Raw genomic sequence first — 11003 nt, forward strand, 5'->3', positions numbered from 1 at the left:
CCAAAAAGATTACTAAAGAAAAATTAAAAGATCACTTCTCAAAATTTGGACAAGTAAGTATATCAACAAGTACTATACTTAGTAAGATCACGTGATCTCATCTAGATTACTGATGTCCGATTGGTTTACACTCCAAAAGGTGTCTTTAGAAGATTTGCTTTTATTGGATATGCTGATGAGACTTCAGCTCAACATGCTGTGGACTACTTCAACAATACCTATATTGATTCATCAAAATAGAAGTCAACTTGGCATTGACATTTGGTGATAAAACCCTCCCACGTCCTTGGAGTAAAATACTCTGAAGGAAGCTCCGCCTATAAGATCCGAATCCCAAAGAGGAAATTAGAAAACCAAGACAATAGTAGAAGAGAAGGGTGATGATAAAAACATGGAGAAAGTGCAGAGATTGAATCAAACTCATCACAAAAGCAAATTAACTGGCTTATGAACGAAATATTATGACTTAGAGTCTGATCCTGAGTTTTTGGAATTCCTTGCTGTTCATAAAACTCAAGCAACCTCTAAAGTTTGGAGTAATGATAATGTTTAGAGGAAGAAAGAGCATCAAAGAAGAGAAGAAAGAGAAAGTCAAGTCCAGGTCTAGTGAGTGTGGAATCTAAAAAACCAGGTGGTAAAGGACTACTTTTGACGAGAACACATTTGAAGTTTCAAGATGACGATGATAAGGAACAAGGGTTATGTTACTACTAGTTCTGATTACATGTAATACATTTATCTATTTATCTATCACTCATTTTTACCGTCCATTCTTTCATCTATTCATCCATTCCTCCATCCATCTATTTATTAATCAATCCATTAGATATTTCATGTATCCATTCTTTATTATAATTCATTTATTGTTATATTTGTACTTTATTCATTTCTTTTTGTAGAAGAAAATAAAATAGAAGATGAAGTGACTTTACTTAAACATCTCTCGGACATGGATTACCTCAATCAAAAATGGTCACCAACATATTAAGAAAGGGAGACAACCACAAACACCAAGATAGAAGAAGAGAAGGAAGCAAATACATGTGAAGAGAAAGAGATTAATGTAACAGAAGAAAGAGTCGAGAAAGTGATATACCATCACAACTGTCTATACTTTTGAGAATGAGAGGATTGCCTTACAGAGCTACAGAGGATGATGTTCGTACATTTTTCTATCTCTCTTTCACTCTCTGCTGTACGTAGCCTCACTGATTCTGGAGAGAAATCAACAGACTGGCCTTTGTGGATTTCTCCAGTGAATCAGATCTTCAAGAGGCACTCTCCTCGTAACAAAGACTGTATGGGACAGAGATATATTGAACTCTTCAGAGATGACGGTCATATAGCTAAAGAGAAAAAGACCAACAAAGCAAGACCGTGGGATGAAAACAAACAGTGGAAGATAATGAAGACGAGAGTATTGCTGAAACGGACGTCTTTTTATTCGCAACTTACCTTACACAACAACAGAAGAAGATTTAACTAAATTGTTTGAAGCTTATGGTCAGTAACAGAAATGAGTCTTCTCGTTGATAAGAACACGGGAAATCAATTGGTCTAGCATATGTGACATATATGTTCCCTGAAACATGCTGTGAAGGCATTCACTGACTTGATCGACAAATATTTCAAGGCCGATTGCTCCACATTTTACCTTCTAAACCTCCTTATAAAGAACTAGGAGGGACACTTCAATGACCAATAAAACAACTACCAACAGTACAAGTTCTTATAAAAAGGAACAAGTAGAGAAACTTGAAATCACAAGCCTGGTAATGCTCATAGTTGGAACACTTTATTTCTTGGGGTCTAATGCTGTTGTTGACGCAATGACTGAGCGATACTCTGTGAGTAAGAGTGATATTCTAGACTTAGATACAACCAGTCGTTAGCTGTGAGGTTGGCGTTAGGGAGACTCAATGGTGGCAGAGACTAAGGATTTTTGGAACAAAATGGGTTGTGTGTTAGAAGTTTTTTGAACAAGAGAAATCAAAAAGGAGCAAAAATGTAATATTAGCCAAAAATCTACCCTTTGGAACACAGCTGAAGAACTGAAACATCTATTCTCCGAGTTTTGGTCTCTGTCTCGTGTTATTCTCCACCAGCAGGCATATCAGCTCTGATTGAATTCTCTTCTCCATCAGGTGCAAAGAGAGCTTTAAAAAAACTTGCATATGCTGAGTTCAAACATTTACCATTATATCTAGAATGGGCTCCTTTTGGAGTCATGTGTGGGCAAGAGGAGTCCGCTCAGAATGTGTCTGAGCCTACAGAGAATGAGTCTGAGTCTGTTGAACCATCTAAAGAGAAAGAACATCAAGGTCTTGAAAGACGTGACAGTAAGGTTAATGCGACGAGGATGAACTGCTAATGTAACTGTGTTTGTTAAGAACTTAAACTTTTTCAACTACTGAAGACTCACTTCATGAGTTATTTCAGTCCACAATTGGAGAAGTTAAAAATGCTATTGTTGCTAGAAAAGCATAACAAAAAAGATCCTAGTACACCACTCTCTATGGGATATGGGTTTGTAACTTTCTCAAGTCAAAGTGCAGCCCATTGAAGCAATCAAAGTTCTTCAAAATTATGAGTTAGATGAACACAAATTAGAACTAAAATTGTCTCGGTCACACTCAAAATGAGACTAGGCACCAGAGAAAAGGTGTAAAAAACACTGATCAAAATCGTCCAAACTCCTTGTGAGAAACATTCCATTTGAAGCTAATACTCATGAAGTCAAACAACTGTTTAGTACATTCGGTAACATCAAGAACATTCGCTTACCAAAGAAATCAATGGACAAGGAGAACATCGAGGCTTTGGTTTTGTAGGAATATGTAACAAAAGAGGATGCTCGCAGCGCCTTTGAGTCTCTCTGTGGCTCTACTCACTTGTATGGACGAAGATTGGTATTAGAGTGGGCGGATGAAGAGGAAAGTGTTGCCGATATCGTAAACGAACTGCTCGATATTTGAAAGTAATGAGGGGGTGGAGCCTGTTTTAAAGAGGAGAAAACAATTAGCAAACAATTTATTAAGTTCGTTGCATAAAATATCACAAGATGAAGATTAAACTGATTATAAATTAATTTTAAAATTTTATTTCCTTTAGAAAAAAATAAAATAAATTAAATACAATTATGTATCATGGAATAACTGGTACATGACTGACCTAATTGAATGTTATCATGTCCGGGGATAGGTGCCCAGTACTCCCATTGCCTTAAGACTGACCCTACCATTAGGTCTAATAGAGATTCTCGTAATACCACAGTTACCATACTCATTCTTAGCCAAGCCTCAGGTGGTATTTGAAGAGCCCTAATGGGTGGAGTCAGGAGAGTGGTCATAATTGGGGTGTGTGGCTTACCTACATACAAAGTATCTGATGACGTTGGCATGACAGACGAGTATCTCATAACTTGTCTTCTTTCTGATCAAGAGGAGCACGATGAAAGAACTGACGAAAGGCTGTCTCAATTCGAAGCCCATCTTGGAAGTACTGCTACAGGTAGATGGATAGATAGATAGACAAATGGACAGAGATAAAATGTAGTTAGAGAGATGAATGAATGAATGGACAATAAATATCACGTACCCATTTTTCAGGTTTCCAATGAGATGATTCCGGTTGGTCTAATAGCGTGCTCCTAGCATAATAGGTCTGTACTATTAACAGGAACATGAGGTAAACTTTGACTTATCAACTCGGCAGTTTGTATAGCGCGTATCATTGTTGAGTGGGGGAGGCCTTATAAGGTAATCCAGTTCGTTTGAGTCGTTTACCTGTAAGTATGCTTGTTGACGACCCAGTTCAGTGAGAACCTAAAAATTGAAGGTCTTTATATATTTATCCATTAATAGTACATTATGTATCCATAATATTTTCATGTATCCATTGAAAAAATCATACATCCAGTTAATATTATATTGTGAATCCATTAAGCAGTCATGCATCCATTAAGTACATGTCTAACATCCCATTAACATTACATTATTTATCCATATAATTACATCATGTATCCATAATATATTTTTCATGTATCCATTGAATAAGTCATATATCCATTAACATTACATTATGCATCCAGTAGTAGTCATGCATCCATTAAGTAAATGTCATATATTCCATTTAAATGGAATTATTCACCGTTTGGCAGAATCCTTGTCCATTACATACTGTCCATGACGTACTAGTAAACAAGTGTCGTGTAGCAGTGGGCTTATCACTCTTAACTTTCTGGGTGACATTCTCTGCTTTGTCTCCGCCTCCTTTAAAATGGGAGCGCGACAATCCCAATTTGAATCCACTTTGCTTTTTTGCTCAGGGTTTATATGAATGCCGCCATAGCTGAGGGCATGTATTTGCCTGCCCTCTCTCCGCTTCCATAAATATGTGGGAAGCTCCAGCCCAGTTTTACTCCAGCTAACAGAGAGGTAAAAAACTCTTACAGCTGGCATGAGTTACAAGGGGACCAGTTTGTAGAAATACTTGTATAATATTGATGGAGATTTCAGAAAAATTTCAAGGAATTCAGGATTTTTAAAAACAGACTTGTCTTTTCTGATTAAGTCAATGTGTGGTATTTTATCAATTTAAAATTAATTTAAAAATCAAATTTTGTCTCTTTAAAATTTATGCTGGCTAATCTTTTTAAAATTTTGGTTTCGGATTATCTTGTGTATTATTGGATATTCGTTGTATCAACGTGGTGTCATAGTAGAGGGATGTCCAAGCTCACTGCAGAATGATAGCAGATTCTCCGCAATATATGAACCCCGTCAAAGACTGGGAATTAAGTCTGAGAGGTACATTACCATTAAGACAATATTAAATGACATTGGTCATTAAGAGGGGGAAAGTGGGAACACCAGTGCACGTGATGATCATGTGACTGTTGAGGCTCCTTGTAGCAGCTGACTACTCTCACAAATATGGAGAGTTGTCTAATGTTATAGTGACTGCCTTCCAGTTCACATCCGTGTACACCACACCCACTTGCTTTAAAGCCCTGCCCACTTATTTAAACATTATTGACTATCCGCTATCGTTTTGTTTCCCCATGGCAGGGAACACAAATTCAAGTAATTGAAAACCTGGGGGCTACATTGGTACGGAAATAAGCATTTATTAGTATTTAGTATACAAGCATTAGTAGTAAGGTATTAATTGGATGACCAGGAATTCCCCATTTCATCTACCTCACTAATAAAGCCTGCTATATGATATTAAAATGTATCAGTGCCTAGGTATCTAGTATTTGATAGTATGATTACTTAGTATAAACGAAGAGTTTAGAGCTTACTAATAGTAGCTATCTTTGAACACCAATAGACATTTTGCAGTCTTTCTAGGATCAATTTGAATGTATTGATTTATCAAATAATGAGATTACGAAAAATTAGAGGGATCCCATACTTTCGCAGAGTGAAACCATCCTCATCACAACAACAGAATATGTATGAAATTATAGAAATATGAGAATGAGACCAGCATATTTAATACATCCACAGTCGTATAGGTGACAATCTCAACCAATCCTTACCAAATCTTGAGAAACTAGTCCTCACATATAACAATTTAGAAGAATTGGTTAGTTTAAATATACTAGATATCTCTTGACTGGGTCTCTTTACTCAGAGTGATTTAATCCCTTAGCATCGATTACTACACTTGAACACCTCAGGTATCTAAGTCCTCGTGTTCCCAAAATACCTCTCTATATTAGGACATGTTTTTGTAGAGACCGGCTCTTAAAATAGAGGGGGTCCCTCAATATAGAGACTGAAAATAACTAAGTTTTAGTTCAGGACATTCTAGATATAGAGGGTGTCTCCTTATTAGAGGTCCACTATAGCAATGTCTCTATTAGAGGCTCCATTATAATAGCAGTGTCTGGATGGACAGATGAAAATCAATATATGTAGGTAACAAGTACTTGAATTTAATTTTAACTCTCTCTCTCCTAGTTTATACGTAATCCTGTCATACACAAACCAGGCTACAGATCTTATGTCATCATTTAAAATGCCACATGTACGAGTTCTGATTTTGGGATTTTCGTGTATCCGACAGAGAGTGAGCTAATTAGTGGGTGTGGTAACTTTTAACATTATTGTAGGAACGAGAGGAAAAAGCACAGAACATGTTTGGCGGGAAAAGAAGGACAGAAGAAAAAGTTAAAAGCAATGCAACGAAAAAAAAACAAAACGTGTGTTAACTTTTGTTTAAAAAATAACTAATTATTTCTTTTGCAGATTTGTACCTGGAGAGCAGTAGCATCAAAAACAAGTTCCCATGGCAACCTTCAGGCCCCACCCCTGAAGACATAGCTAGAAATACGAGTAAGTACACAAATTATAAATCATTGTTGCTATGACGATTCCTCATTTTTTAGGAAGCTTATAGCTAATGCCAAATCACTTGAGGAAGTACAACACTTAGAGGCCATGTTAAAATCGGGACAAATACCGGGTCTGATACAGAAAGTGGGTGGAGCACACTATTGGAGAAGAGGAGGAGGAAATGGAACAGGGAGACGTCAGGAATGGAATAGTATAGGACCAGTTCTGTCAGCCATTTTGTAAGATTATGATGATGTAATTGACATACATGTAATCTATTATAATTTATTTCTTTTTTGAAATCAAAACCTAAAATTTAGTTAGAAATATATAATTGTATACAAAAATTTGTACAGAACAAGTAAACATTTAAATTTTGATTTCGTGTTTTATCTAATGTATTTTGAAATGATGCCTCTAATAGGTAGATCTTTAGACTTCAGATTTTGAGGGATCATCAAAGTTTCCAACCAATGCTACAAAAAAGATTTAAGTTAAAATCAGTACTTACCACAGTGACCTAGGATAGCTACCATTAGTAAGCTCTAGACTAGTAAACTCAGTTTACCACAGTGACCTTATATTAGTAAGCTTAGACTTGGTAAACATCAGTACTTCAGTGACTTCATAGAGCTACTATAAAGCTCTAGACTAGTAAATCTTTACTGTTATATTAAATCTTACTTGGCACTTCTCTTCTCGAGTCAGGCAAGATCTCTCCACTTTCTGTAGGCCAGTTGGGGCCAGTTTTGGAAATGAGCCAAGCTATCAGCACCCTACAGTAAATTAATATTATATAATAAACATTATACAAGTGGAACCAGAATGAAAAACATGAAAATACTGAGATCATGAATAATGGAATAATTATAACAGTGCACTTTACTAATTGGTTGAAATTCCTGGCAAAGTTCTGTGAGAGCTAGAAGGGGGAAGACCCTAATAATAATTATGTTAATTACTAATACTTATATAATTTATAAAGTGAATTATGGTCATTGCTCACGTTTTTCTTCACATGTTCCAGTGATAGCAAAAGTGTTAGCATTGAGAGATGCTTGCACTAAAAATGAAAGTAAATGACTTGTAATTAATGTTTTTATTATATTAATTCAACCAATCAGATTATCTGTTCAATATCCTTTATTTTGTCAGTTTAGTTGATGCTATTTTGCATGTAATGTTTTCCGCCATTCATCCATCCATTTCAAATAACTATTTGTCCATTTGTCCTGTATCTGTCCATATGTATCCATTTTATTATCCATTTGTTCCTTCATCTATCCATTTCATTACGTTTGCCCATTCATCCCTTTATTTATCTATTTCATACCTTTTGGTTGACAAAATGTAAAAACATGGCCGTCATCTTTGATCATATTCACTTCCTCCACAGGACTGTATAGAATTCACACCTAATCTCGTTAATGTGTTCTGTAATTTTTTATCATCAGTAGCTGTCTTGTGAACAATCTTCTTCTTTCTTCGTTGAGTGCCCTTAAAATAAAGTTATTACTGACTATTTTATGATTAAAATAAAAAAATATCTAATTATTTAATGATTAATTTTTACCTTGCCACCCAAACGAGCCTTCTCGCTCTGTTGTTGGATCTTTGCTAACTTAGCTGGATTAACAGGCATCTTCTTTTAATGAAAATACTAGAATAACTAATAAATAAATATATTTAAAGGTAAAAACCACTTACTATATCGATAGTTTCACAATGACTGGCAATGTGACATGTGCACTGCTACGTATACTTCCGTATTCTAACTAAAACTATGATGTGGGTGTGGCTTGCTAATTTACAAGGGTGGAGCTGGAATGGATGGAGAACTGGATAAAAGTGTTTACAGCACAAGAAGTGAGAGATTTGAAGCTGGTATTTCGATGTCTATGATCCTACTAATAGTGAGTGCATCAGCTTATCAGATTTGAGAAAGGTAAGGTAGTTTGATATCCAAGCAGATCTAAGTAGATATTTATTAGGTGCTTCGAGTATTGGGTTTTAAGTGTTCACATCAAAAACTTCAAGAGCTTTAAAGGAGGAAGATATTGGGAAAGAAGGGTCGTAGATTTTCGTAATCTGCTTCAATTAGTCAGTAGATTACAGGGTGACTCTTATGATCTCTATGACGAAATACAACAGGTTAATAATTAGACAACATTTAATACAATGATTCCCTCTCTCCTCTAGGCATTCTATTTGATAGACTGCGACAAAGATGGTCAACTTTCTCAAAATGACATTCGCAGCATATCCAAAAAACTGTGGGCTTAAAGTAAATAAAACCATATACTAATATAGCCTATTCCTAAACCAAATGGTTTGAGAATGAGACCTGACAATCATTATTCTCTTGTAGACTTATGGTACTGCTGATTAGAAGGTATGATTGAAAGAGCAGATCAAAATGGCGACGGTCTAATATCACTTGAAGAATTTATTGATACTATGAAAAGAACAGCAATGTTATAGCAATTAATTAACATCATGTGATCTCATTTAATTCAACTAAAAAGAAAATGGTCAGTTTTCACTTTAATTATTTAAAAAAATTATGAAGTGGTCGTTTTTCATGATAAACCAATGTAGTTTATAAAAAGTTTGTTTTCTATATGCCTAATATTTATGTACAAAATGGAAGACGATTATCTGTATCCTCCGTAATCTCCCCTTCTATAACCACATATCCACTATAGTCACCATAACCCCGTCCCCCATCCTCCACCACATACCCACATAAAATTCACACCTACCATCCTCCTTGAAATCCACTTGCCCCTAGTCCTCCACCTGACCATCCTATGATACAGTAACTACAATAATATATACTACATGATTATTGTATGTACCTCCTTGGACACGCCCTCGTCCTCCTCTATTTTTGCCTCCTCTTCCTAAAGAACAAAAAGTCAGTAGACTAATGAGAGGTGGTTTGGGAATGGTCTCTAAAAAGGTTCAAACTAGTAGACAATGAGAGGTGGTTTGGGAATGAGTCTCTCTTTGTTTTTTTTTTATTGTATTCATTAGTTATCATTAGTTTACCTTCTCTCTTCTCTCGAGGAGCTTCTGTTCGCTTTTTAAATCCAGGCATTTCAGGAGGGGGGCGTGTTTCATTGGGTCGTCCACCACGATCAGGTACTCTGCCAATGACGACTTTATTAACACTACATTGAGTATTCTTCCTGACTAAAGAATTACTAGTCTTGTCAACAGACAAGAGATCTAAAAAAGACAACTATTCAAGTTACTGGTTTAGAAACACTCATTTATAATATATTAAAATTGTACAAGTCATTCAAATATTTTTTATTAGCACCTTGTTTAGCAGCTAATACTCTGGCTATTAATACAGGGGCTTTCTCTTTCATGTATTTCCATTTATCTTGATAGACAGCAGTAAACTGCTCATCTTTACCCTATTTAAAGGAAATGAAATTATTTCTTGTCAAAATCACTACTTTGTTTTATCTGACCATCTAAAAAGACTGCACTGTACACTACATCGAGTTAATAACATCTGTCTTCGAAGGGCATACTCCGTCATTAGAGAGTCATTAATACGATCTAACATCACCCTTGTTCATCACTGAGGGGTTGTACCACTAATGGAATTAATCGACTCTTTGGAACCCTCCGACAACATCTTTTAGTCTACAAAAAAGATGTCATATGATTGTCACAAGACTGTTATGGTAACATAATATATATCAATGACAACATAACAAATATCACATGATCAAATACTGATTGTCACATGATCTTACTTTGGTGATGATCTTATCAAATATCATTGTGGTGGTAACATGAGCTGAGGTTTACTGATACCATACACTTCCAAAATGGCTGCTAAATTGTTGGCTATATCATAAGGATTACTCTAAAATAAAATGAAAGAGGACCACCATTTTGAAGTAATGGATATGCAGGCTAAGATTACCTCAAATGTACTTCTTTTAGAATCCATTGACTTTTCTGATGTCTTTAAACTTATCAATCTACCAGCAATAACTTCAGTCAGTAAAAAATCTATAGACCAATAAATGAAGTACATATATAAATTTACAGCAGAATAACTGACCAATCAGAATGAGTCTGTTTACTGGTTGATCAAGTGAAGACATGTCTTTGAGGAGAACAGTATGAGGACAATTTAACTCTGAGGAGAAATGACCTCACTTCAAATTGAAATGATTTCAGCATCTTCAGGACCTAGAAAACAGCACAATTTTTAGATCTTGTAATTTATTACAGTGCATAGTAGAACCTTGGATCCTTCTTTCAACCATATACACACATGTCAATCATATTCGTATCCAACCATCACTTTAAACTAATCAATTACCAATTGGTCGAGTCACTGCTTCATTTAATGAAAGCAACTCCTTTAGTTCACTGGTCAAGCTATCAACAAGTGTAACAAACTCAGTATTAGCCAACCCTCCCATTATGGCTGTCTGCAGACACCATCCGTCCAATAATGGACCTTCATACCTTCATAATAAAATAGGAAAAGTGATTTATTTAAAACATTACTGTGTTACCCTATCTCCTCCAGAGAGTCCAATATTGAATCTGTTAATGTTGCATCTAATGTGATTGTTGCTGCCATAATTATAATTGGAGTGTGCACTAAACAGAATGTTCTTATTT

General features: G+C 35.6%; 2 pseudogenes; both read right to left on the bottom strand.

Annotated features, from left to right (window-relative positions):
• Positions 1 to 3171: 3171 nt before the first annotated feature.
• Positions 3172 to 4250, bottom strand: LOC121391552 (annotated as a pseudogene).
• Positions 4251 to 7339: 3089 nt separating this feature from the next.
• LOC121391553 lies at positions 7340 to 7986 on the bottom strand (annotated as a pseudogene).
• Positions 7987 to 11003: the final 3017 nt, after the last annotated feature.

This window comes from Gigantopelta aegis, unplaced genomic scaffold (assembly GCF_016097555.1).
Source record: "Gigantopelta aegis isolate Gae_Host unplaced genomic scaffold, Gae_host_genome ctg2629_pilon_pilon:::debris, whole genome shotgun sequence".
Taxonomy (NCBI): domain Eukaryota; kingdom Metazoa; phylum Mollusca; class Gastropoda; order Neomphalida; family Peltospiridae; genus Gigantopelta; species Gigantopelta aegis.